At 45.5% G+C, this 22927-nt stretch overlaps 2 protein-coding genes and 1 pseudogene across 2 annotated transcripts in view; 2 read left to right on the top strand and 1 right to left on the bottom strand.

Moving 5' to 3' along the window:
* Window positions 1–22927, top strand: part of LOC144805503 (uncharacterized) — a 1226074-nt gene that overhangs the window by 959083 nt on the left and 244064 nt on the right. The gene's annotated exons all lie outside the window — the stretch shown is intronic.
* Window positions 1–22927, top strand: part of LOC144805494 (uncharacterized) — a 250234-nt gene that overhangs the window by 71261 nt on the left and 156046 nt on the right. The window lies entirely within an intron of this gene.
* LOC144805516 (uncharacterized) lies at window positions 13220–14018 on the bottom strand (annotated as a pseudogene).

Raw genomic sequence — 22927 nt, forward strand, 5'->3', positions numbered from 1 at the left:
CTCAAATTTCCACATTACATCCGTCATTTGCGAATACTGTGCCTCCTTATGCTTTTAGAGTTTCCTGCCTTCCCCCTCTGTTACTCAGGCCCTTTCCTCCAAAAGGGTCACTCTATCCTTCATTTCGGAGCAAGTTTTACAGATTTTCCAAACTGACCCTTGCAATTTTTGTGGCCTAGTGAGCCCAACGATTTTCCAACCGGGCTTCCCCTTGCATTTGTAATTGTAATTGTAACTGTGTTTTGTATCGCGCCAACTCACCGACAGGTCTCAAAGCGCTACTGACCAAGTACAGCAACAAAGATGGAATAAAGGTATGGAGGTGTCTGATCTAGTAGCCGACTATTGAGATGGAAAAGCGTCCTTGAAGAGTAAGGTTTTCAGGGACTTCCTAAAATGGAGGAGGTTAGGTTCTCTGCGAAGCGCCTCCGGTAACTTATTCCAGATGGTAGGGGCCTGAACTGAAAAAGATCTGCCTCCTTTTGTTGTTAACTTGAAGCGTGGACAGGATAACAGAAAAGATCCGGACGATCGCAGGGCGCGCTTGGGTTCGTATATCTTGAGCCTTTCTTTTATATAGGCTGGCGCCTGTACGTGTATTTGCTCTAATGTGGAGGAAATACGTTCAATAGAGGGAGGTCTTTTGGATCAGTGAAGTTGCCAGAGCCGACTTGATTTAAGCTTTTTCCCCCCCCCGTCCTCACTATGATGGGTAGTAGAATAGTCCCATCTTAGTTTGCCGTCAGTGCTGGTATCCGTATCTTGGCCGGTTCAGCTTGTTCTGGTCTTCTTTCTCCATTTTTGAGTAGCGATTTTGTCGGGGACTACCCCTAGGGCTGACTAATGAGCCTCAGTCCCTAATTTTTCAGCTCCACATAAAGTTTATGCAAGGCTAGACTATTTTTTTTATTTACCTAGATCTTTAGCAGGATAACCGAATAGAGAAATATTCCATGGTCACATCAGACCATAACCCTTTGGTACTAGATGTCCCTCATCTAGATTAGTTGGGTCAGTTGCGTGGTTGGTCTTTTGAACGGGCTCTGTTACTGGATGATGCATACCTCCATTATATGCAGGACTGGATTCCAGTGTGAATGTAAAAAAACATGGGTAGTGCTCCCGTTGGGATAATCTTTGATGCCTTCCAAGAAGGGGTTTGAGGCAAGACTGGGCCCGTCAAAAAAGAGAGAGACTCTTTCTGGATGACCTCTATAAAAGGCTGTCACTCACAGAAGCTATGGTGAGGGAAATAGTGGCCTGTTTGTGGGTTTCTAAAGCGCTAGAATCGACTCCCCAAGGAGTATCTCTGCGCTGTAGACCGCTGGGGAACCCGTCCTGGCTTTCCCTGTGAGATGGTCCCTACTGGGTATTTCCAAGGTGAAACCAGGCATCCCCGGCGTATGTGGGGGCCGTTGTGGAGATGAGGCAAGCTAATGCCCAGAGTTGCCGAGTGTGATCCCTAGTTAGAGTAGGCACCGAGGCGAGAATTATCGAGTCCGTTGACCCTGGTCCAAGACCCTGCCGCGTCGTAAATTGAACCCTGGTCCCGGGCCGTCCTCTGCTCCCGGGTCTGCCGCCTCTAACCAGTGAGCCACACCCCTCCACTGGGTATGGAGACTCAGACGGTACAGCTGGAAGTGGCTGTGGCTAAAGCAGCAACAGTGAGTCTTTGGGCAAAGAAGGCCGCAGACAAATCTCTGGCACAGAAATATTAATTTTACGAATACAGTGAGGGGTGGGTCATCTCTTAGCGGTGCGGACCAGGCAGCAAATAGCCCAGTCCCATATTCGGGAAGTTCAAGATCCTGTGTCAGGAATAGTCTCGGATCGAGAAGGAATAAGGGCTGCCTTTTCGAGATTTTACCAAAGGTATATACCGAGGATGTGGGAGAGGAGTCTTAGGACTTGATAAGTTATCTGAACTCAGTGATGATGGGGAATATAGGAGAGGAAGACCAGGAAAATGTAGGTTAACCAATCACTGTAGAGGAAATTCAGTTACCAACCTCCACCCTCGCAGCTGGAACGGATCTCAATCAGGGAGAGTTCTATAAGATTTTGTCCTCCTGACTCAATAGTTACCTGCTAGAACTTTTGCTGATAGTACAGGGGAGGAGGCGCCACATGGGTTCTTGTGCCTTAATAAATATTGTGGTATTCCTAAAATAAAGGAAGTCTCCATTAGAACTAGGCACATACCAGCCGATTACCCTAATGAACAGTGACTCTAAAATCTACTCCTAGATCCTGGCTACAAGGCTGTCTGGAACAATCAGCAACATTGTGTCTTCTTGGCAACACAGCTTTGTTCCGGGTCGAGGAACAACTGACCACATCAGGCAGGTAATCACACTTTGACTCAGCAGCAGTGAAGGGAGACTCTATGGCTTCAATACCCTTGGATGTTGAAAAAGCATTTGACAGAGTCTCCTGGCACTGTCTAAGGGTTTTTGATCAAGCAGATTGGATAGGGGCCAGGTTTTAAATGGTCTTGAAAGCATTGTATCAGCAGCTCAAAGCTAGGATTTCTATGATGGAAGGCCAGTCGGAGCTTATAAAAATACAGTGAGGTACTAGACAGGGATGTCCCTGTCCTCCCTTGTTATTTGCCTGGTAAATAATACCGGTACTATTTTTGACTATATTAACAATAACAGATAGCTCAATAAATAAGAGGCAGGATCCGATGTGTCCGAGTCTGAAGGATTTATTCAGGCAAAAGGGAAGGGACTGGATCGGGACAGCCTGAAATAAAATGGAAAGGCAGCTGCAGCGCACGCATCACAATTCAGGTTACATATATATAGTAAGACATTTCCATTACATTACATACAGTAGGCGTAACTAGTGACAAGCGTAAGATAAGAAGACATGGGCGTGAAAAGAAGGCGTGCACAGGGCGTGTACGTAGACATGTGATGAGAACGTCACAGAAGTGTCATAAATGGGGCGGAAACATGGAGGGGGCTACCTGAGCAGCTGGGACCTTTAACCTAGTGGTGCGCGCAAACGGGCAATGACGTGTTACCAGGGAGAACCGGGGGCTATGACTTCTACACTAGAAGAGGAGACTAAAGTCTGCGGTGTCAGGACGACATGTACCTATAGCATATCTGGTATCTGGTGTTTGGAGTACATGTTGATAGAATCTAAAAGTTATCAGGGCAAAGGCTACTTGACACTAAGGCTGGTGCATGCATATATTCTACATGTATTGCGTGTGCTATGAATCTTCTATGAATATTAATACGGTAACTCTCTTGCATGGAGACAGAAAGACTAGACTATAGCTGAAACTGTTTATGCGGTTCAGTAGCTTAGGAATGCAGAGAAGGAAAGCTGGACTGATAACTAGAAGCATAACATATTCTTGGCAGACAGGCAGGCAGAGCCAGGCCGGGCACCGCGCTGCGTGGCAGGAAGTAAGCGAAGGGTCAGGGATGCAGGTGGGGGCTGCATCGCTCCTCGGAGTGGGTTCAGGAGACTGGATCTTGAATCCGGTGTCCGGGCCCTTTGAGGCCTGGAAAACGGGGACAATGCGGTGAATTAACGTGCACACTGTAAAACGTGGCAACATAGGCCTAATACTCGTTGCTTTCACGAGAACTGGATACTGGCATACTAGAGCTGGGCACAACTATAATTGCGTCTTTAATCGATCATAGGGGGATACATGCATATCGATCATGCACATATAACATAGGATGGGGAACACGTAGGCACATATAGCAAGGCAAAATTCACTTTTCCACATATTGATCCTATGATAAGGAGGATAGGGAAAAATATGTTTATTCAGCCTATTAGGTCACATGATTTAGAAACAAAAATACTCGCCAGAGAAATAAAAGAGGCTGAGCAGTTAAACAGATTTTCGGGATATCCATTAAATCAGGATAAGAATCAAATTGTTAAAAACATAGAAGTGGAATGGGAGGATTGGCGAGTGGTAGAGGGGGCTACCTATATAGGGGGAAAAAAATCAAAGTTGACTTCGATAAAATGATAGACAAATTTGGATCCATTAATAAAAAGCACAAGGGTAGAAATTGGCAGAATAAAAACTTACAAATGTCTTTAATAGGTAGAATCAATTTGATCAAGATTTGTTTTGCCATCCCTCTTGAAGTGGGGAACCAATGGTTTAAGGATATTGATGGGGCTTTTTCTGGCCATATACTTGGCCTAGAAGGGTGCTGAAATATCCGACACTCCTGAGGGAGCTCAGGGGGTTAGCGGTACCTAATATAACAATCTACTACTGGGCCACTGCCCTGCAACAGATGTCTATTTTGTTGGGGATAAAATGAGAGGCTTATCAAAGTCCTAATCCCGTACAAGCTTCTCATGGGGAATGCGGCATGGGGTGTACTTTCAAGGCAGCTTTAGTATGGATACTATAAAAGAGTTTGATTTAAGACCCTCAGTGGTTTTTTCAAAATATGGGTCATGGTCCGGAAGAAAGTAGGGCTGGGTTGGCTTAACATTTACACTGTATTACATAAAAACTCTATTCACCTGGTAATTTTTTGGGACTCCTATATGATTTGTTTGAGACCCTACTGCACAGGTTTAACCTAGGGCATCACAAGCTTTTAAAAATATCTTCAGCTCCGTGATGGCACAGCTGTTACTGAAAAAAGCAGGAGGGGCAAAGGCATTTCTAGAGTTGAACTGGTTGATAGAGTCTTGATTAGCAAACCCCCCATCAGGAAGCTTTATCAGTTGTTAAATAAGCTCATGCCTGATGATATAGAAAAGCAGTTAAAGTGGTGGGAAGAGAAAGTTCAAGCAGTTTTGTAGTCCCGAATTCTGGCACAGACAATCCTAATTTTTGCCTTTCTGCAAGTACCTCTATACAAATGTACCTTAAGGGTGTATTCAAATACTTATTCAATTAAATAGCTAACTCACAGTCCACAAGTATTTTTCAATCAGAAACCTTTTTATAGTTTTGACAAATATATACAAAACGGGTGTCAGAAAATCTGACAAACATATACAAAATGGGTGAAAGGAAGTCGACGTTTCGGTCTTTAGTAGGCCACACAGATCCATAAGACCATCCTCAGGGCACAGCGTTGCTTAGTATCCAACCATTCTTGTACAGAATAAAAACAATATAAACAATGATGAATATCCCCTGGGTTCTAAAAGTATCGTCTGCTCACACCGCAGTACAACTTCAGTGACTGACCCACCAAGCATGCCTAATTAGAAAGACAAGCCTCCAGATACTACAACTAAAACTCCACCAATATGTGTGGGAGAGAAAACCAATTGGAAAACACCCAATGTACCCATAGTGCACAAACCTGTGACCAACACCGCAATATAGAATCCTTCCTCCATATATCCAATTGCATTTCCATCCTGCCTTCTCAAACAGGTCTCTAAAGCAAAGAATAAGGTCAATATTAAAATTCAGAATTGTAACTCATATCATCATAGGACGCCAAAATCAATCAAAGGCCAACGCAGCAGTCACTCTTACCTGTGTCAACAACAACCATTTCAAATTCATCTAATCACTGCCAACTTCATCTATCCATATAGTCTCTTACAAACCAGACAACTAATATTGTACTCACATTTCGTATTATGCATGAAGAAACAATCTCCAATTCCGTTTGAAACCGCCAGCTTCATGCTGAACTTCAACCCTGTTTACGTGAGAGACGGTGTGGCGTGACTGCCATCTTGGAAGTATTAATGGACTATTACGGCAGATGACTGAAGCATTGTACTCATAAGTGCAGAGGATCGGGACAGTAAAAGTCATGGATTACATAATCAGTAAAATACAATGGGAGAATAAGCCATCCCCCTTAGGGACAGATCAGCATTTAGGATATAAATTAGTCAGTGGCTTGATTCAACCAAAACTAAATATGTTGTGACAATACTTGGATCGTAAATGAGAAGCCCACAGTTCTCAGAACATGAGAAACCACAGAACCATCTTTTTCGTTAAAAATCCAACACAGGGGGAGGAGCCTAGCACGGGACCAAGATGGCCGCGTGATCGCGTAGCTCCGTGAGCCCCGTTCCTCCGTTCGTCTATCCTGAGTCCCGAGGATGGAATTCGATGTGTGAATAGCACCGCTACACGTTCGTCCAATCGCGGATCGTGGAGTGTCTTCCTACCCTCCCGTATCGTCGTCTGAAGTTCTGGGCCTTCATGCCCACCGGACGGCGGACTTTGGTGTTGGGAGTGGCTGAGACTCAATGCGACAATAGCGGCAGTGTCCACCGGAAGTGGTCCCTCTTCCCGGACTCATCGTTTGACTTTTTCCAGTTTTGCCCAGCTGGTCATAGCTTGTTGTCCGGAGTGTTGGGGGCGTGTGCTTTCTGGCTGGAGGTGCCACCTGGCTCCTTGATGGCTGAGCCTGCCGGATTTGTCCACCCGTTATGGCCGGGAGAGGAGACCCTGAGAAACCTCCTGTTAAGGGTGCCAGGGCCCAGAGATTGGTCCAATCCAATAAGTTGGACAGATGCACTCTTCCTAAGGGCTCCCCCAGCGAGCAGAAGCAGCCGCCTTTGGCCGGGGCCGCCCTGACCTCCGGCTCAGAACCGACTTTACATGACATCATGGAGGTTTTCACTAGGATTGAGTCGTCTATGGTGGCCAGAATGGATGCTCTTGATTCTAAATTGGACTCGGTTAAGAGTGAAGTTAACCTATTGCGCACTGATCATTCAAAGACCAGTGAGAAAGTGAAGTCCCTTGACCTTAAGACGTCGAGCCTGGTTGATGATACCGCTGAGCTCCAGAGAGAGGTCCGGACTCTACAGCTGGCACAAGCGGAGACTAAACGGCTGCTCGACGACTATGAAGGCCGTAATCGTCGCAACAACGTTCGCATTTTGGGTGTTCCTGAAAATGCGGAGGCTCGTGCGCCGGATCTCTTTGTCGAAGACCTGATCCTCAACCATCTGAAGCCTAAGGGACTGAGCAACTTTTTCACTGTGGAGAGGGCACACAGGGTGCCGGGCGGACCGCCGAAAGTGGGTGCTTCACCAAGGCCATTGATTGCGAGGGTTCTGAACTTTCGTGACCGTGACGCCATTTTGCAGGCTTCGCGGGTGAACGGCCCGCTTCGATATGATAATGTCACCGTGTCCTTCTTCCCGGACTTTACACAACATGTACAGAAACTGCGTCAGACTTTCCTCCATGTTAAACGGCGGCTGCGTGATAAAGGGATTAAGTACTCTATGTTGTATCCGGCCAAGCTACGGGTTGAGGTGAACGAGCGGACTTAGTTTTTTGATAACGCGGAGATGGCGTCGCATTGGTTGGACACTGTGAGGCCTGAGGACACCGAACAGCAGCAGGCCGCTGAGGGGGGTCTACAGGGCTCGGGATGAGACGTTTTTGTTTGGTTGTGACTATTTTTTTATGCCTTATGGGGGTGTGGGTATGTCCTCCTTAATTTTTCACTGTATTGTAGTCGATCATTATTTTATTCCTTGGGACATTTTCAATGGGACTGGGTTAGGGGGCTGAGCGGCAGGCGCCTCCTCTTCCTACTTTTAGTAACAATTGTTGGGTGGGGCGACAGGCACACTGCTAGTTGGGTATGGGGCGTAGTCCTGATGCAGGGGTGCAGGGTGGGGGGCGTTCCTAGGGCTTGGGGAAGGGGGGTTGTTTCTGTTTCTTGTTTCCTGTTTTTAGTTTCGTTTCGCATTGCATTGGGTGTTGACCGTTGTGAGTGTGCGCGAAGGGGTGGAGTGAATGGCTAGCCGCGGACTGGGATCGGGGATTCGAGTGATGAGTTGGAATGTTAATGGGCTGGGAGACAAAATCAAGAGGGGTATGGTCAATCAGTTTATTAGGCGCCACTCACCGGATGTGGTCCTCTTGCAGGAGACCCATCTCGTGGGTAATCGTTGCATGGCCCTACATAGAGGGGGCTATAAATTGATTGCGCATTCTGGGTTCACATCAGGGTCTCGGGGTGTCGGGATCTTGGTGAGGAGGGCCCTTCCATTCGAGGTCCGGGCTGTCTGGTCTGACCAACGGGGCAGATATGTTGGGGTATCGGGTACCATCGGGGGCAAAACTATCACTTTTCTTTCTGTCTATGTTCCCCCGGCCCTCCAATCTGAAACCTTTAAAGATCTTGCTAAAGTTTTTCTCCTGTTTCCTCTTGGTCACCTGTGTCTGGGGGGCGATTTTAATACTGTATTGGAGGGGAGCATGGACCGTGTTCCGCCGAGAGCGCTTCCCCCCGGCCGTCAGTGGCTCTCTGACTTCATGGATTCCTTGGGTTTGGTTGATACCTGGCGCCTCTTGAACCCTACACTTAAGAGTTATACCCATCTTTCGGCGGCGCACGGGTCCATGTCTCGCCTCGATTATATCCTACTCCCCGCTGCTATGGTTGCTACTGTGAGGGAGGCTCGTCACCTGGGCAGGGGTGTCTCCGATCATTCACCGGTTTGGGTCCGCGTGGAGTTGGGACAGCCTTTGGTTGGTAGAGTTGCACCCATTAATGCTTGGCATCTCCGGGACCCGGCTATTAAGAAGGAGCTATGTGGGGCTTCGGAGCGCTATTTCCAGCACAATCAGGGATCGGTGGACTCGGCTCAGACGTTGTGGGAGGCTTAGAAGACGGTCTTGCGTGGTGAAGCATTGTCTCTTATTGCGGGTAAGAAGAAGAAGCGATTGGCTGAGATCACTTCGGTTGAGGCTGATCTTGTTCGTTTGGAACAGCGAGCCGCTGGGGATGCCACTGATGAGAGTCGGCATCTGCTGCGTCTCAAGCGGGATGAATATCATGAGTTGTCTAGGGAGTCGGCGGTGAAGCAACATAATGATGTTCAAAGTAGGATCTATGAACATGGGGATAAGGCCGGTAAACTTATTGCATGGTTGGAGCGTGGGGATCGTGCATCCCGGCTGGTCCCTGAGCTGGTTGGTGCTGATTCTGTAACCCTGACTGACCCTCAGTTGATTGCGGATGCCTTTGGCACGTATTATGGTGCTATATATGCTTCTTCGGACATTCACGACAGCTCAGAACATGCCGAGATGATTAATGATATTATCATGCCTCGGTTGTCTGAGAGTGATCAGAAATATATGGATTCTGCTATCACTGATGACGAACTTGGAAAGGCCATTAGGAGTATTAATTCCGGGAAGGCAACCGGCCCCAACGGTATTCCCATTGAACTTTATAAAATGAATGCCCACAAAATAGCGCCGCACTTACAAAACATGTTTGTTCACAGTAAGCAGGTTGGCTCACTTCCCTATGATCAGCGTGTTGCCAATGTTGTTGTGATACATAAGTCTGGTAAGCCCGCACCTCCCCCTCCTCCTATAGACCCATTTCTTTGCTTAACGCCAAGCCGAAATTATTGGCTAAATTGTTGGCGACCAGGCTGGTAAAGGTAATCTCCACTTTGGTGCATCCCGATCAGTCTGGCTTTATGCCGCGCCGTAACACCGCACTCAATCTTCGGCATCTACACGGTGTTTTGGGTAAAGCCCATACCTTGTCGCAACCTGCTGTGCTGGTGTCGCTTGACGCAACTATGGCCTTTGATTGGATTGAATGGTCCTATCTCTTTGCGGTCTTGGAGAAGCTGGGCTTCGGCCCTGAGTTTATCGGGTGGGTGCGTTTACTTTATACGGCCCCCTTGGCCCAAGTGGTTGTGAATAATTGCCAATCTGCTGATTTCGAATTGGAGAGGGGTACGCGACAGGGATGCCCGTTGTCTCCCCTTCTGTTCGCTCTGGCCTTGGAGCCCTTGGCGGCTTGGATTCGATGGGAAAGAATGATACGGGGCTTGAGATGGTCCCCTGATTGGGAGGATAAAATTTCTCTTTATGCCGATGACATCTTGCTTTATCTCTCCACGCCCAGGTCCTTTCTGGATGTCTTTTTGGACATACTCAGAGTGTTTGGTGAATTCTCTGGTTTTTCAATTAACTGGTCTAAATCCGTGTTGTTGGTGTTGTCCGGGGCTCCGCCGGTGGTCCAGCAGAACTGTCCTCTTCAGGTGGCAGCCAAGGGTTTTGTTTACTTGGGGATATATGTCGCCTTGGATTCTAGGACTAGATACACTGAGAACTTGCTGCCGCCATTGATTAGATTGCGCGCTGATGTTGAACGTTGGAGGGCATTGCCCCTGTCGCTTCTGGGTCGAGCGGTTCTTTTTAAAATGTTGGCTCTGCCGCGCTTCCTATACGCTCTCCAGAATGCTATGGACCCAGTGCCTGTCAAGTATTTCAAGGAGATTGAGGCGCTCCAGCGACTCCTCCTCTGGGGTGGCAGATCCCGTATCGCATACTCTAAACTTACACTGGCCTGGTACGATGGCGGTATTGGGCTTCCGGATTTGCGGAAATACTACTGGGCCTCCCAGTTGGCGGCTATCAACCAGATAGTTTATGAACTCCCGGGGGACCCCGGGTATGCAATGGATCGTAGTCAGTCTCCGGGGGGAGATTTCCTTCGAATCCTGTATAATCGACCAGGGCGGTTTTCTCTCACGGGCCCCACCTTGCATGCGGTGAAAGTTTGGCATGTGGCTAACAAATGTCTGGGATGGGACGGTAGGCTGACGCTCGCAACCCCCCTCTTTAGCTCTGCCAAGTTGGGTAATTTGTGTACCTCCAAGGGCTTCGATAAGTGGGAACTGATTGGACTCAGTCGGATAAAAGATGTCTGGGGGAGGGAGGAGATATTGACCTTTGAAGCCCTCCAGCAGAGTCACAACCTGCATCCTAATGAGCACTTCCGCTACCTCCAGGTCAGACATGCCCTCCTGTCCCATGTTTTGCCGGGGGATCCCCTCCCCGAGGCCTCCCCCCTGGAAGATCGAGTATTGGATGGGCACGTACCCGAAAAGACCATCTCTTTAATGTATCGCAAATTGATTAACCACATGGGTGACCCCCTCGGGTCTCTGCGGGAGGCTTGGGTGGCTGACGGAATAGAATTGGATGATGAAGACTGGGTAGAGGCTGTCTCCTCCCCCAAGGTGGTGGCTGTACAGATGAGGCTGCACCTGGTACAATTGAAGATCCTCCATAGATCCTATGTTACAGGTCCCGGGTTGGTGAAGATGGGGTGGAGTGCGACTGGCGAGTGCAAGAGGGGCTGTGGGGAGGTCGCAACGTTCTTTCACATACTGTGGCACTGTGATAGAGTGCAGACCTATTGGTGCGACATACATGATACTATGCGGGATGTCCTGGGTTGTGAGGTGCGGCTGGAGGCGCGTAGATGCCTCTTGAATGTTTGGGAACCCACGGATCTCAATCAATATCTTAAACAGTGGGTCACCCTTGCATGTATGATTGCCAAGCGCAATATAGCGCAGTTGTGGGGGGCTGCTCTTCCGCCCCAGCGTTCTAAATGGGCCCAGGACCTGGACTGGTGTATGTTTCGAGAGCGAGATGTGTATGTTGCGAGGGGCTGCCCTGAGAAATGGGTGAAGGTATGGGGGCCTTGGAATGTTTACCGGGGTGATCTTTGTGTTCCCCCAGCCAGACGACCTGCTTTGGACACTCTGGATTCCCCTGATCACTAACGTTTGTACATTCTGTGTCATCCTTTTGGCTGGTCTTCTTTTGCTCCGAGCACTGTTGTACTGATGTCAAATATTCCCAATGCAATGTTTGTTTGTATTTTCTCGTTTATTTTAAATAAAAAGAAATATAAAAAAAAAAAAAAAATCCAACACAGACCAGCCAGGATAAAGTTCTTCAGTACATCACAGCAGCAAATGCCTCGCAAAAATCTCACAAAAATCTAGCGATACAGTGTTGCCACTCCACAAAAGAATTGAGTCCCTTCTCTACAGTCTTAGCAGACCAGATCCATCTGTTTTCCTTCAGTGTGAGCAGGGGATCAACATTGCAACACCGTCGAGAACCCTTAACAATCTCTAGTACAAACCAATGCATATCTGATGGAGCATGAGACATAAGCAAGTAGTGTTCTACAAGAGGTGCAGTTGTTCCTTTGCATCGTATTCGTGATTGATGTTGCATTATGTGTTATTTCACCTCTTGTGTAGTTTTCCCAATGTAAAATAATAGGCACGGGCATTGGATACAGTAAATTAAATTTCTTGACAAACAGTTAGAATGATGTTTCAACATCGTTCAGAATGCATGATTTTACCACCAAAGTGGTAGCACAGGCGGCACAGTGCCCACATGGGTAATGATCCACCACTGGCATAACGTGGTAGTTTTAGGTTCACTGTATGCCCTAGATGATCTCTAAGATTTCCCCTATGTTTGAACGCAAAACGCGGTTTCTCTAATTGTGAGTCAACCTTGCTTATCAAATGCCAGTTCTTAAGATTAATCTTTCTGATATCATTGGATTCTGAGTCAAAAGTAGTCACACACGTAATCGCATTATGATCAGCATTCTCTCATTCTTTAACCTGTAACAGTGCTTCTCTATCACAATACCAGGCCTCTCAGAGTCCAGAAATCTGGCACAGATAATCTTAATTTCTGCCTTTCTGCAAGTACAGCATTTTAAAACAGATTACACGTTGTACTACACTCTGGGGAAAATAGTTAAATGGGGTGGAACCAGAAACAAGCACTGTTCCAGATGCCATTCATACGGGGCGCATTTGATACGCTGTTTGCAACCTGCCTAGACCGCGATGGCCTCATTGGGGACATTACTAAGTTCCTGGAGGGAGGACTGGGACTAAGTATAGTACAGAGCCGGCAATTTATATTACTGGGGATTAGTAATGAACCAATCCCTAGCCAGGCACAGGCATTTGTATTTATTGTAATGACAGATTTTCGGCTAAGCTTGGCTACGGCATGGCAAGACCTCTCAGCACCATCGGTCCAACAACGGCTCGCTCGTCTAATGGCTATTTATCATACGGAAGTGGCAGTATATGCAAAAAAAGGCGAATGGGCTAGGAGGAAAGGGTCAAGGGTGTGGGCACCTTGACGGGTGGGTGGCTACACTTGAAGAGGGTTAGTAGAGCATCTTTCTATTCTCTATAAGATGTGGGAATGGGGGCCAATTGGGTATATTTTTCCGCAGGTGTCTGCTACGTGGGAAAGATAGGAATATATGTATACATTTTTGATCTGTGTATAAGACGTGACATGAATTAATCTTAAGAATGGACTGTCCACTTGGAGGGGTGCGTTAAAACGTAAACTATAAAATGTGCAATAAAGATATGTTTAAAAGAAAAAAGGAAAACATCAAGTCATTCTCAAAGCTGTTGCGAAGGTAACCCATGAAACTCCGGTGTGGGTTCTCTCATGTAGAGTGAGAAGGTATTTACGACTAAAGTTTTTTGGGCATTCAGAGCACTGATGGGATTTCTGCACAGTATGGGTTAACTCATGTCGGGTGAGAATGGTTTTCCGACTGAAGGTTTTCTGGCATGCAGAGCACTTATGAGGTTTTTGCCCAGTATGCGTTCTCTCATGTCGAGTGAGAGCTGATTTACATTGGTAACTATTTTGGCATTCAGAGCACTGATACGGTTTCTGTCCAGTGTGAGTGCTCTCATGTTGACGAGATAGGCTTTTTGAGTGAACCTTTTGTGACATTCAGGGCACTGATAAGGTTTCTCTCCAGTGTGAGTTCTCTCATGTTGACTGAGAAGGGTTTTACAATTGAAGCTTCTAAGACATTCAGAGCAATGAAAAGGCTTTTCTCCAGTATGTATTCTCTCATGTTGAGTAAGGCTGAATTTATATCGGAAACCTTTGTGGCATTCAGAGCACTTATGAGGTTTTTCCCCAGTGTGAGTTCTCACATGTCGAGTCAGATGCTGTTTGTGAGTGAAGCGTTTCAGGCATTCAGAGCACTGATGAAGTTTTTCCCCAGTGTGAATTTTCTCATGCTGACTGAGTCTGGATTGACAACTAAAGCTCTTCTCACATTCAGAGCATGTATGAGACTTCTTTTCGGTGCTAATATCTCCAAGTTCGGTTTTGTCTTGTATACATTCCATTATGAGATAAGATTTCTTTCTGAAGTTAATATCTCCAAATTGGGATTTTTCTAGCAGACACACCATAAGAAAATACTAAATCTTATTCAGCATGTGTTTAGCATCACACACTCAAATGTGCTGCACTTATTCGACTTAACACTTGGACATTTATTTAGCCAAAGATCACTTCTCTGTGGAGTTCATAGTTTATAACCTCTGTAGGCAACCTAATTCACCCTACAACCTTAATATCAGCAGCCCCTGGAACTTATGGGGAAGCCTCTCATGGGATTATTGCCTCTTCATTACATCCATGTGGATTCTCTGACCCTTTTCTCATACTTATTTATGAGTTAATGCAGCACTGATCAGGTCTTTGGTTGGTGTTCAGTATTTCAAAGCTAGGTACATATTCACATAATGTATTGGCATGAACATTCAGAATACTATTGTTTATCAGTAGCAGCACATTGTTTCTTGTCTCCCTTCTTACGGATGTCTTCTTTGTCTGTATATAAGACTACAATGAGGATATTAAGGATTTTGCAGATCTTGCCCGGTAACAAATACCTGAGGTCACATCTAATGGGTAAGAATGGTAGTGGACATTTGGACCCGGACTACAAGCAAAATGTGGTCATTGGTCATAGAGGCGCATTTATTTTCCCTCATTCTCCTTCCCTTGGTCCCAGATCGCTAGTTCGTAACTAGCAGATATCTTAGTCCTAACTTGACTACCTGGTCTTTTAAGCAGCTTCATTAACACTGTATAGGTGACGAACAGATATTTGTTTTTGATTTAACGACAATTCACTGGATATGGTGCTCAAGTGTTCCATTAGCTGAGGTCTGTTAAAAATTCTTCAAGTCCCACTTGTTCTGTGTGTATTATCTTCTCTTGGATAGAACTTTAGACTAATGCTTGTCCTCTCTGGTTCAGGCAGATGGTCTTCCTGCCGTGGGTTGGCATCTCCCGGGCATTCTTCATATACCATTAGAGCAGCAGGAAATTTATTTAGAGAAACTGCTTTCACGTTCTTTATTTTACTCTAATCCAAGTTCCTCACCACATCTTTTTCCTGGATACTTTTCTCTTGTTGGAGCTCTGAAGCAACTTTAATTCTTTAGCATCAGTCCTTTAATAGTTTTCAATTATTTGCTTATTACTGATCACCATTGTGTCTTCTACGCCAACACTTCAATCACCTGTGGATTTAAAACCAAAGATTGTTAAAGAATGCGAACTGGCACAAAGGAATAACATTTATTAGCTAATACAGACATCCAGAGTCTGAGTTCATTTTGGGCGAGGGATGAGAGGGATCTAGGTATTCTCGAGATAGAAAGCTTGAGAACAATTGAACACTAGGTTGAAGAGGTGTAAAGATGGAAATTCTGATTAACAGTTTTGTGCACATCAATAATAATCAGTAAGCTATTCAAGTGTCTGATCAAAACTTCCTCCCACTCACTGTGCGGTATACCTCTTCACACAACTCACCAAACCAGACAAGCAATATCTCAAAGAACAAGCACGCACACCCTCAAAAGAGTCTCCCCTTCCCAGCACCACAAACAATGCTACTTCTCCCGGGCAAGCATGTGTTAACAACGTAGAGTCGACAATAGAAAAGATAAGACAAGAATTTTGGAATATCATGGCCAACCTTAAGCTGGCAGTTGACTTACTACGGCTCAGGAAAGTAGGAGACCGCATAGAACTCCAACCCCCTACAAACACGTAGTATCAAGCACACCTAGATGGATCTCTATGCCTTTGCCAAAGAATTATACGCCTTAACAGGACAACAAACCAAATGTTAAAGGTGGACATTGATGACCTTTGCCAATCTTACATAACATACCCTCACCACACAGAAACAACTTATAAAATATACACAATAGCTATAAATACGTCTCTGGAGCAATGAATCATCATAGCTTCTACTATAAACCTCTCAAAAGTAAGACAGATCACATTCAACCCAGGTAATCAAGACAGAAAAAGAGAGCCTAAAAAGACACTGAAAAGCATACTGCACAACTGCAATCAGCGGCTAAATATGCCAAAGACATATCCAACCCCATCCTGTCACATAATCTAGACCAGGGCTGTGGAATTTAATACAATATATACTTGTCCAAGGGGCAGGTTGCTTCATAAATCTTCTTGCCCTGTAGCAAAATCCACTTGTCCCTTTAGTGCCATGAAGTGCGGCGACAAATTATGGCAGCAATCTCCTTATATAAGAGCTCGGATAGAGCCTCTCTGATTATGCCAGGGCTCAGAGTAGTGTTTGAATACTTGTGGTCCCCTTATGTTGCCACGTTTCTGCAGATCTACATACTGGGGCTGAAGTTAGTGGTAAGCAATAGTTCTAGGGTTAGAATGCCCTTTTGAGTCTGTGCAAACCTACTAACTTGCAAATTTTAAAGGTTTTTAACAACTATTCTTTGATCTTTTCCCATACTGAGAAATGTTGGAAATTTACTCCTTACAATGGCAGATGTAACCCTTCTTCCAGAGTTGGGGGAAAAAGTGGTTGGCGGGAAAGTGAACTTGCAAACACTCAGATGTTCGCATGAGCAAAGATACACATGCATATTTGCTCATTACAAAATGCAGTTCACAAGTATTTTCTAGGGGTACTATTTCTTGTCCTACTGTAAATTCTTGGGAATTCATGAAAGCTAAGCTGTATAGCTGCACTTAATGCAAAGGACATAGACTTCCTTTAATAATTGAGCCCTTAATTTGGTCTGGTGTTGACCATAATGCTTTGCATTTATTAAAATGTTCTCTCTCTCTCTGTATCGGCTGGCTTATCTGTGAGTGACAGCATTCTGCTTTCACAAGGAGCATATCAGCACACAGTAGTTTCGCTCAATGCCAGTGACTACTGTGGCAGTGTATGCTATTTGAGACCAAAAACAATTGTTGCATTTGCCAAAGTTTGTTATAATGGTGATGGACCCAGATCGCCTTGTTGGAGCTTCGACGACTTGGCTGTGTGGCGATTGTCAGCATAATATTTTATACATTTTTTGCATCCTCATCCTTTTGTTGAGTTTGACATGATATTCATGAGTTTGGACCGTCCATACATTAGGGTGGATGTCCACAAAGGCAGCAGAAGAGGCCAAAATAAGACAATGCAAGTGGAGACGTACAGTTCATCGTTGTAAAAGATTGCAAGGCATTGCTTGTCGACCATTTCTGTTTGTGTTGGAGGCAATGATGTAGTTACCTTTTTTCTCTAGTTCTTTTGGGATTTTAAAGTGTATTATGGTATTGTCAGCATACTTGGTAGCCACGGCTGGTGCTGTCGGGGATAGAAGTGAGTGGAGCCATTGTAGGTGGTGAAGAGTTGGTCATTGCAGTTAGTTAAATGCGATCTGAGCTACTGAAGTCAAATACATTTGAGCCCAATAGAGGTCTAAAGCTGAGAAGATAGAATTATGTGGTTGTCTATATATAAAGCTGCGAACAGGACTAGGAGGATCAATATGCAGCTTTTACGGTGATCCCTGGTCGAGAGGGATGCTTACCAGAGGTTCAATAGGATAGTTTTATTACTTCTTTGGTGCCTGATGACTGGCTAGAAGTCACTAAGACACGTCCAGGATTTAGTAATACTGGTACAGGCCAGAAATCAGTCTATAATAGGCAAGGACATTCGGGTCACTGGCAGGTGTCTTTACAAGAGGTGTCATTATAATAGCATTTATGTCTGGGATGTTTCCTACCAACAGAGATGTTTTTACAAATATGGTGATGATTGTCACGGAGGCATATTGGTCATGTTAAATGGTTTTGGCACTGCAGGCTTTTGAGCAGGTGGTAACAGGTTTTAGTTTCTTGATGATTTTATTTACAAATGCTTTCAATCAGTGTGGCAAAGGAATCCCAGAAGGGGCTTCGGTCTGCAAAGACAATGATCTCATTCTGGCGGATATGGGACATTTATATTAGCGTGCATATTAATGATCTTCCCATTGGAAAACTTCACGTCATATATGTAAAACCAGGATCTGAGGTATATTTCTTTCTCCAAACGTCCCTTAGAACATGGGTGGAGCCTAGATACAGCAGAGACTGAAGAGCCTTAGATGTACGACCTTTATACTTTCTAGGGCCCGTGTCTACCAAATCCACATTCAAATTGATATAGAAATCCCCACACATGATAAGCGGGAGTGGCCATAATGATAGCTCAGAGTTTAACCCCTCAAACACTGCTGGGTCATCTAAGACTGACCCATATACTGAACAAAGTGTAAAACCCTCTTTGGGGAGCTGACACTGAGCGATGACCCAGCATCCATATTTGTCTCCCCGAACCCTTAGGAACATGCCCCGGCCTTTCCACGCAAAAATTGCCACCCCCGTTTACATGCTCCTTGTGAAGTACTACCTACCACTTGGTACCCTAAACACTCTAACAGTGTCTTCCTAGGCCCCTCAATGTGTATCTCTTGCACAAATCATGCCTGCCTTGAGTTAAAGCATATCAAGGGCTAACCCACGCCTTTTCATGGGGTCATTTAACCCATAAATGTTAATAGTTGCAATCTGCAAATTACTCATTCATAATGTGTGACCCCCTTGTGCATGACTGTCCCTGTCTACTTTGATGACCTCCCCTGCCCCTACCCCATCCAACCCCTCCCCCAACCCACCCTACGGCACTCACCCCCTGACCACCTCCACCACAAACAAGCAAATAGATCTGACCCTGTTGATGCCACCCACTCCACCTTTCCCATAGTGCCCCAGGCTCCAACCGTCATGTAAAAACCAGGGTAGAAAAAAAAGACAAACGAAGGAAAAGAAAGATTCGGTGGTAAAGATAATATTATGGGAAACATTTCATTCTAATCCTGGTCCCCTGGGCCCTCCTTTGATCTCCTTCAGGAAGTTACCCAAGAAAAATAAAACTGCCTGAGGCCATTCAGGTTGTCCTGCCACTTGGTTTTTTTCTTAGCGTCATCGGAAAACGGTGAGTCCAACTTCAGTGACTGACCCACCAAGCATGCCTAATTAGAAAGACAAGCCTCCAGATACTATAACTAAAACTCCACCAATATGTGTGGGGGAGAAAACCAATTGAAAACACCCAATGTGCCCACAGTGCACAAACCTGTGACCAACACCGCAACATTGAATCCTTACTCTATATATCCAATTGCATTTCCATCCTGCCTTCTCAAACAGGTCTCTAAAGCAATGAATAAGGTTAATATTACAATTCAGAATTGTTACTCATATCATCGTAGGATGCCAAAATCAATCAAAGGCCAACGCTGCAGTCACTCTTACCTGTGTCTACAACAATAATTTCGTAGCCATAGAAAGGGAAGAAAAGAAAAGTCAAACTAATCTAATCACTACCGACTTAATCTATCCTTATACTCTCTTACAAACCAGACAACTAATACTGTACTCACATTTCGTATTATGCATGAAGAATCAATCTCCAAGCCCGTTTGAAACCACCAGCCTCACGCTGAACTTTAACCCTTTTTACGTGAGAGACGGCACAGCGTGACCGCCATCTTGGAAGTATTAATAGACTATTACGGCAGATGACTGAAGCATTGCACTCATAAGTGCAGAGGATCGGGACAGTAAAAAGTCATGGATTACATAATCAGTCAAATACAACGGGAGAATAAGCCACTCACCTTCAGGACAGATCAGCATTTAGGATATAAATTAGTCAGTGGCTCGATTCAACCAAATCTAAATATGTTTTTTCACCTCTTGTGTAGATTTCCCAATGTAAAATAATAGGCACGGGAATTGGATACAGTAAATTACATTTCTCGACAAACAGTTAGAATGATGTTTCAACACCCATTGCTTATCGTTCAGAATGCATGATTTTACCACTAAAATGGTAGCACAGGTGGCACAGTGCCCACATGGGTAATGACCCACCACTGGCATAAGACCCCACATATCCTGTAACGTGGTAGTTTTAGGTTCACTGTATGCCCCAACTAGAAGATCTCTAAGATTTCCCCCACATTTGAACGCAAAACGCAGTTTCTCTAATTGTGAGTCAACCTTGCTAATCAAATGCCAGTTCTTAAGAACAATCTTTCTGATATCTTTGGATTCTGTGCCAAAAGTCGTCACACACGTAATCGCATTATGATAAGCATTCTGCCCTTCTTTAACCTGTAACAGTGCCATCATAATAATACTCGGAGTCCAGAAATCTGGCACAGATAATCTTAATTTCTGCCTCTCTGCAAGTACAGCATTTTAAAACAGATTACAAGTTGTACTACACTCTGGGGAAAATAGCTAAATGGGGTGGAACCAGAAACCAGCACTGTTCCAGATGCCATTCATACGGTGCGCATTTGATACGCTGTTTGCAACCTGCCCAGACCAAGGTGGCCTCATTGGGGACATTACTGAGTTCCTGGAGGGAGGACTGGGACTAAGTATAGTACAGAGCCCACAACTTATAATACTGGGGATTAGTAATGAACCAATCCCTAGCCAGGCACAGGCATTTGTTTTTATTATAATGACAGATTTTCAGCTAAGCTTGGCTACGGCATGGCAAGACCTCTTAGCACCATCGGTCCAACAATGGCTCACTCATCTAATGGCTGTTTATCATACGGAAGTGGCAGTATATGCAAAAAAAGGCAAAGGGGCTAGGAGGAAAGGGTCAAGGGTGTGGGCACCCTTGACGGGTGGGTGGCTAAACTTGAATAGGGATAGTAGAGTATCTTTCTATTCTCTATAAGATGTGGGAATGGGCGCCAATTGGGTAAATTTTTCCACATATGTCTTCTACCTGGGAAAGATAGGAATATATGTATAAATGGTTGATCTGTGTATAAGACGTGACATGAATTAATCCTAAGAATGGACTGTCCGCTTGGAGGGGTGCGTTAAAAACGCAAACTATAAAATATACAATTAAGATATGTTTAAAAGAAAAAAGGTGAAACAATAGAGTTGTGCAAAGTTCCCCTGGGAAGCATTTAAAAAAAATTTTTTATGAAAGGGGTCTCCCTCTCTAAGTTGGATAATGTAGTCGGTATTCAGGGAACAAGTCAGGTCCCTTGTCGGAACTAAGAAACCTCACACAACTAATAGGCTGGATGACTTGTTTCATTTAGCCCTTGTGGTGTTGTATCATCATCGGCTTCCTGCTCCTGCGTCAAGCTGGCGCTGCAATGCCTGACGGGTAACAACAAGTGTCACACTTTTGTGGAGATCTTTTGTTCCTTGCCGTAATTTGATACTGTGTGAGGGACTTAGAAAAGGAAAGGTAGTGAGCATAGAGTGAGTTTTAAAAAGGGTTGGTTAATCCACTCAGTGACCTTTATTCGTGTGGTAAGCCACCCTGTTAAAAAAGTGCAATGAGGGGTATGGAGAACCAAAATAAAATTAGGTTAGTCTCGGTTCAACCCTCAGGTGTGGTCAACATGTTTCATGCCCAAAATGGCAATTCTTCAGGACCTAGTAGTGCTCATAAACTAATCAGGGGCCCGGGAAAGGGCTCTAATGTATATAGTATACAACCTGGTAGATCTATTACTGGGGCAAGCTGGTAGTCCTGCGGTCCCGTTAGACCTAGGGGAGGAATAGAGGTATTAGATACAATCTGTTTACATTCCAATACATTGTATATTGCTTCCTTCCCAAATCTAAATATATATAACACCCGAGCATCAGTGGTATCGGTAGTGCTCATTGATACACAGGTGAAAGTTGTGCAGAGAGAGAGATGTTGTGAGGGACTCAAGTGAACATGTGTAAACCAATTGCTATTGGGAACATAATGTAAAACTAACTCAAGGGGGAAGTCTATTTCTTTAATAATACGAGGACTTCTAAGGTTAGATCATTGTAGCTTTCACTGAGGAGCCAATTACCCCCGCATTTGGAAGGAGGAGTGGCAATAGGCCATTGCCTAGAGAGTATTGTGGCTTACCATTGTAAACCCCCAATAGGGCCACACGGCTCGTTCCTGTGGGGCCTGCGCTTTGCGGTAATTACCTAAGAGATGTATAAAACAGGAGTCAATTGAAGCCTGGACACTAAGAAAAACCATTGTAAGAAATCGTGTCAAAACCTTAAGGGAACAGCCAGCCAGTCACATGGAATACTGTCCCGCCAGGCTGCCCCACCCGGGAAGACATACCGCACGCCATGGCCCACGGCGCTGCCCGCAGAAGCAGCGCATCCACACAGGGGTCGTGGTCGTATTCGGTATTTGTCGGTGATAAAAAGGCAGTGTCCCAGGTGGAAGCGCCGGCCGACAACCAGCGTCAAGGTGCCAGGCAGAGGGCAGCCTCCGGTAGGCTGCAGCCCGGCGGAGGACAGAGACCCATATGGTCTTGCTCGGAAGTCCGACGCTCGACAGGGTAGGAGTCCTGTACCCGACCGCGAGGCTTACCTTAAAGGCGCAAGGCCACTGCCGGTCAGAACCTACCCCAACACTACGGCGTGCACTTGACACGCGGAACAGCCGGTGATGTGTTGTAGTAGACGTCGCCATTAAGTACACAGCGTTAGCGTCTCTAAAAGTGGGCGTGTCCAGGTGACGACGCCGGCGGCCCGGCCAATGAGGTGCCTCGGGTGGTAGGCAATCCCAAGGGGAGGTCAATAACCTGCCTGTAATGTTAGGGAGTGAGAGCAAGGTGCCTTACTCGACTGGGGTGCTAGAATGTTTTAACTCAAGTCATGGATATCAGGGTCCCCATGGCCGTTAAATTAGAATACTGATTAAGGTGTAAAGCGTGTCAGACTCCGTGGTGGGAGGGCGTGTCTTGTTGAAATCATTCATGAAACCGGCCAGGAGGGTGTGTCGCTGGTTTCAGGCGAGTGGGAGCCAATGCTATCCCTGAAATCTAAAGGACCGGGAGTAAAGTGGGAAGGTTGTCTTTACTCTAAGGCACCTGGAACCCAATAACTCGTGATTGGGTATTCTGG

This window comes from Lissotriton helveticus (genome assembly GCF_964261635.1).
Source record: "Lissotriton helveticus chromosome 1_1 unlocalized genomic scaffold, aLisHel1.1 SUPER_1_unloc_12, whole genome shotgun sequence".
Classification (NCBI taxonomy): Eukaryota; Metazoa; Chordata; class Amphibia; order Caudata; family Salamandridae; genus Lissotriton; species Lissotriton helveticus.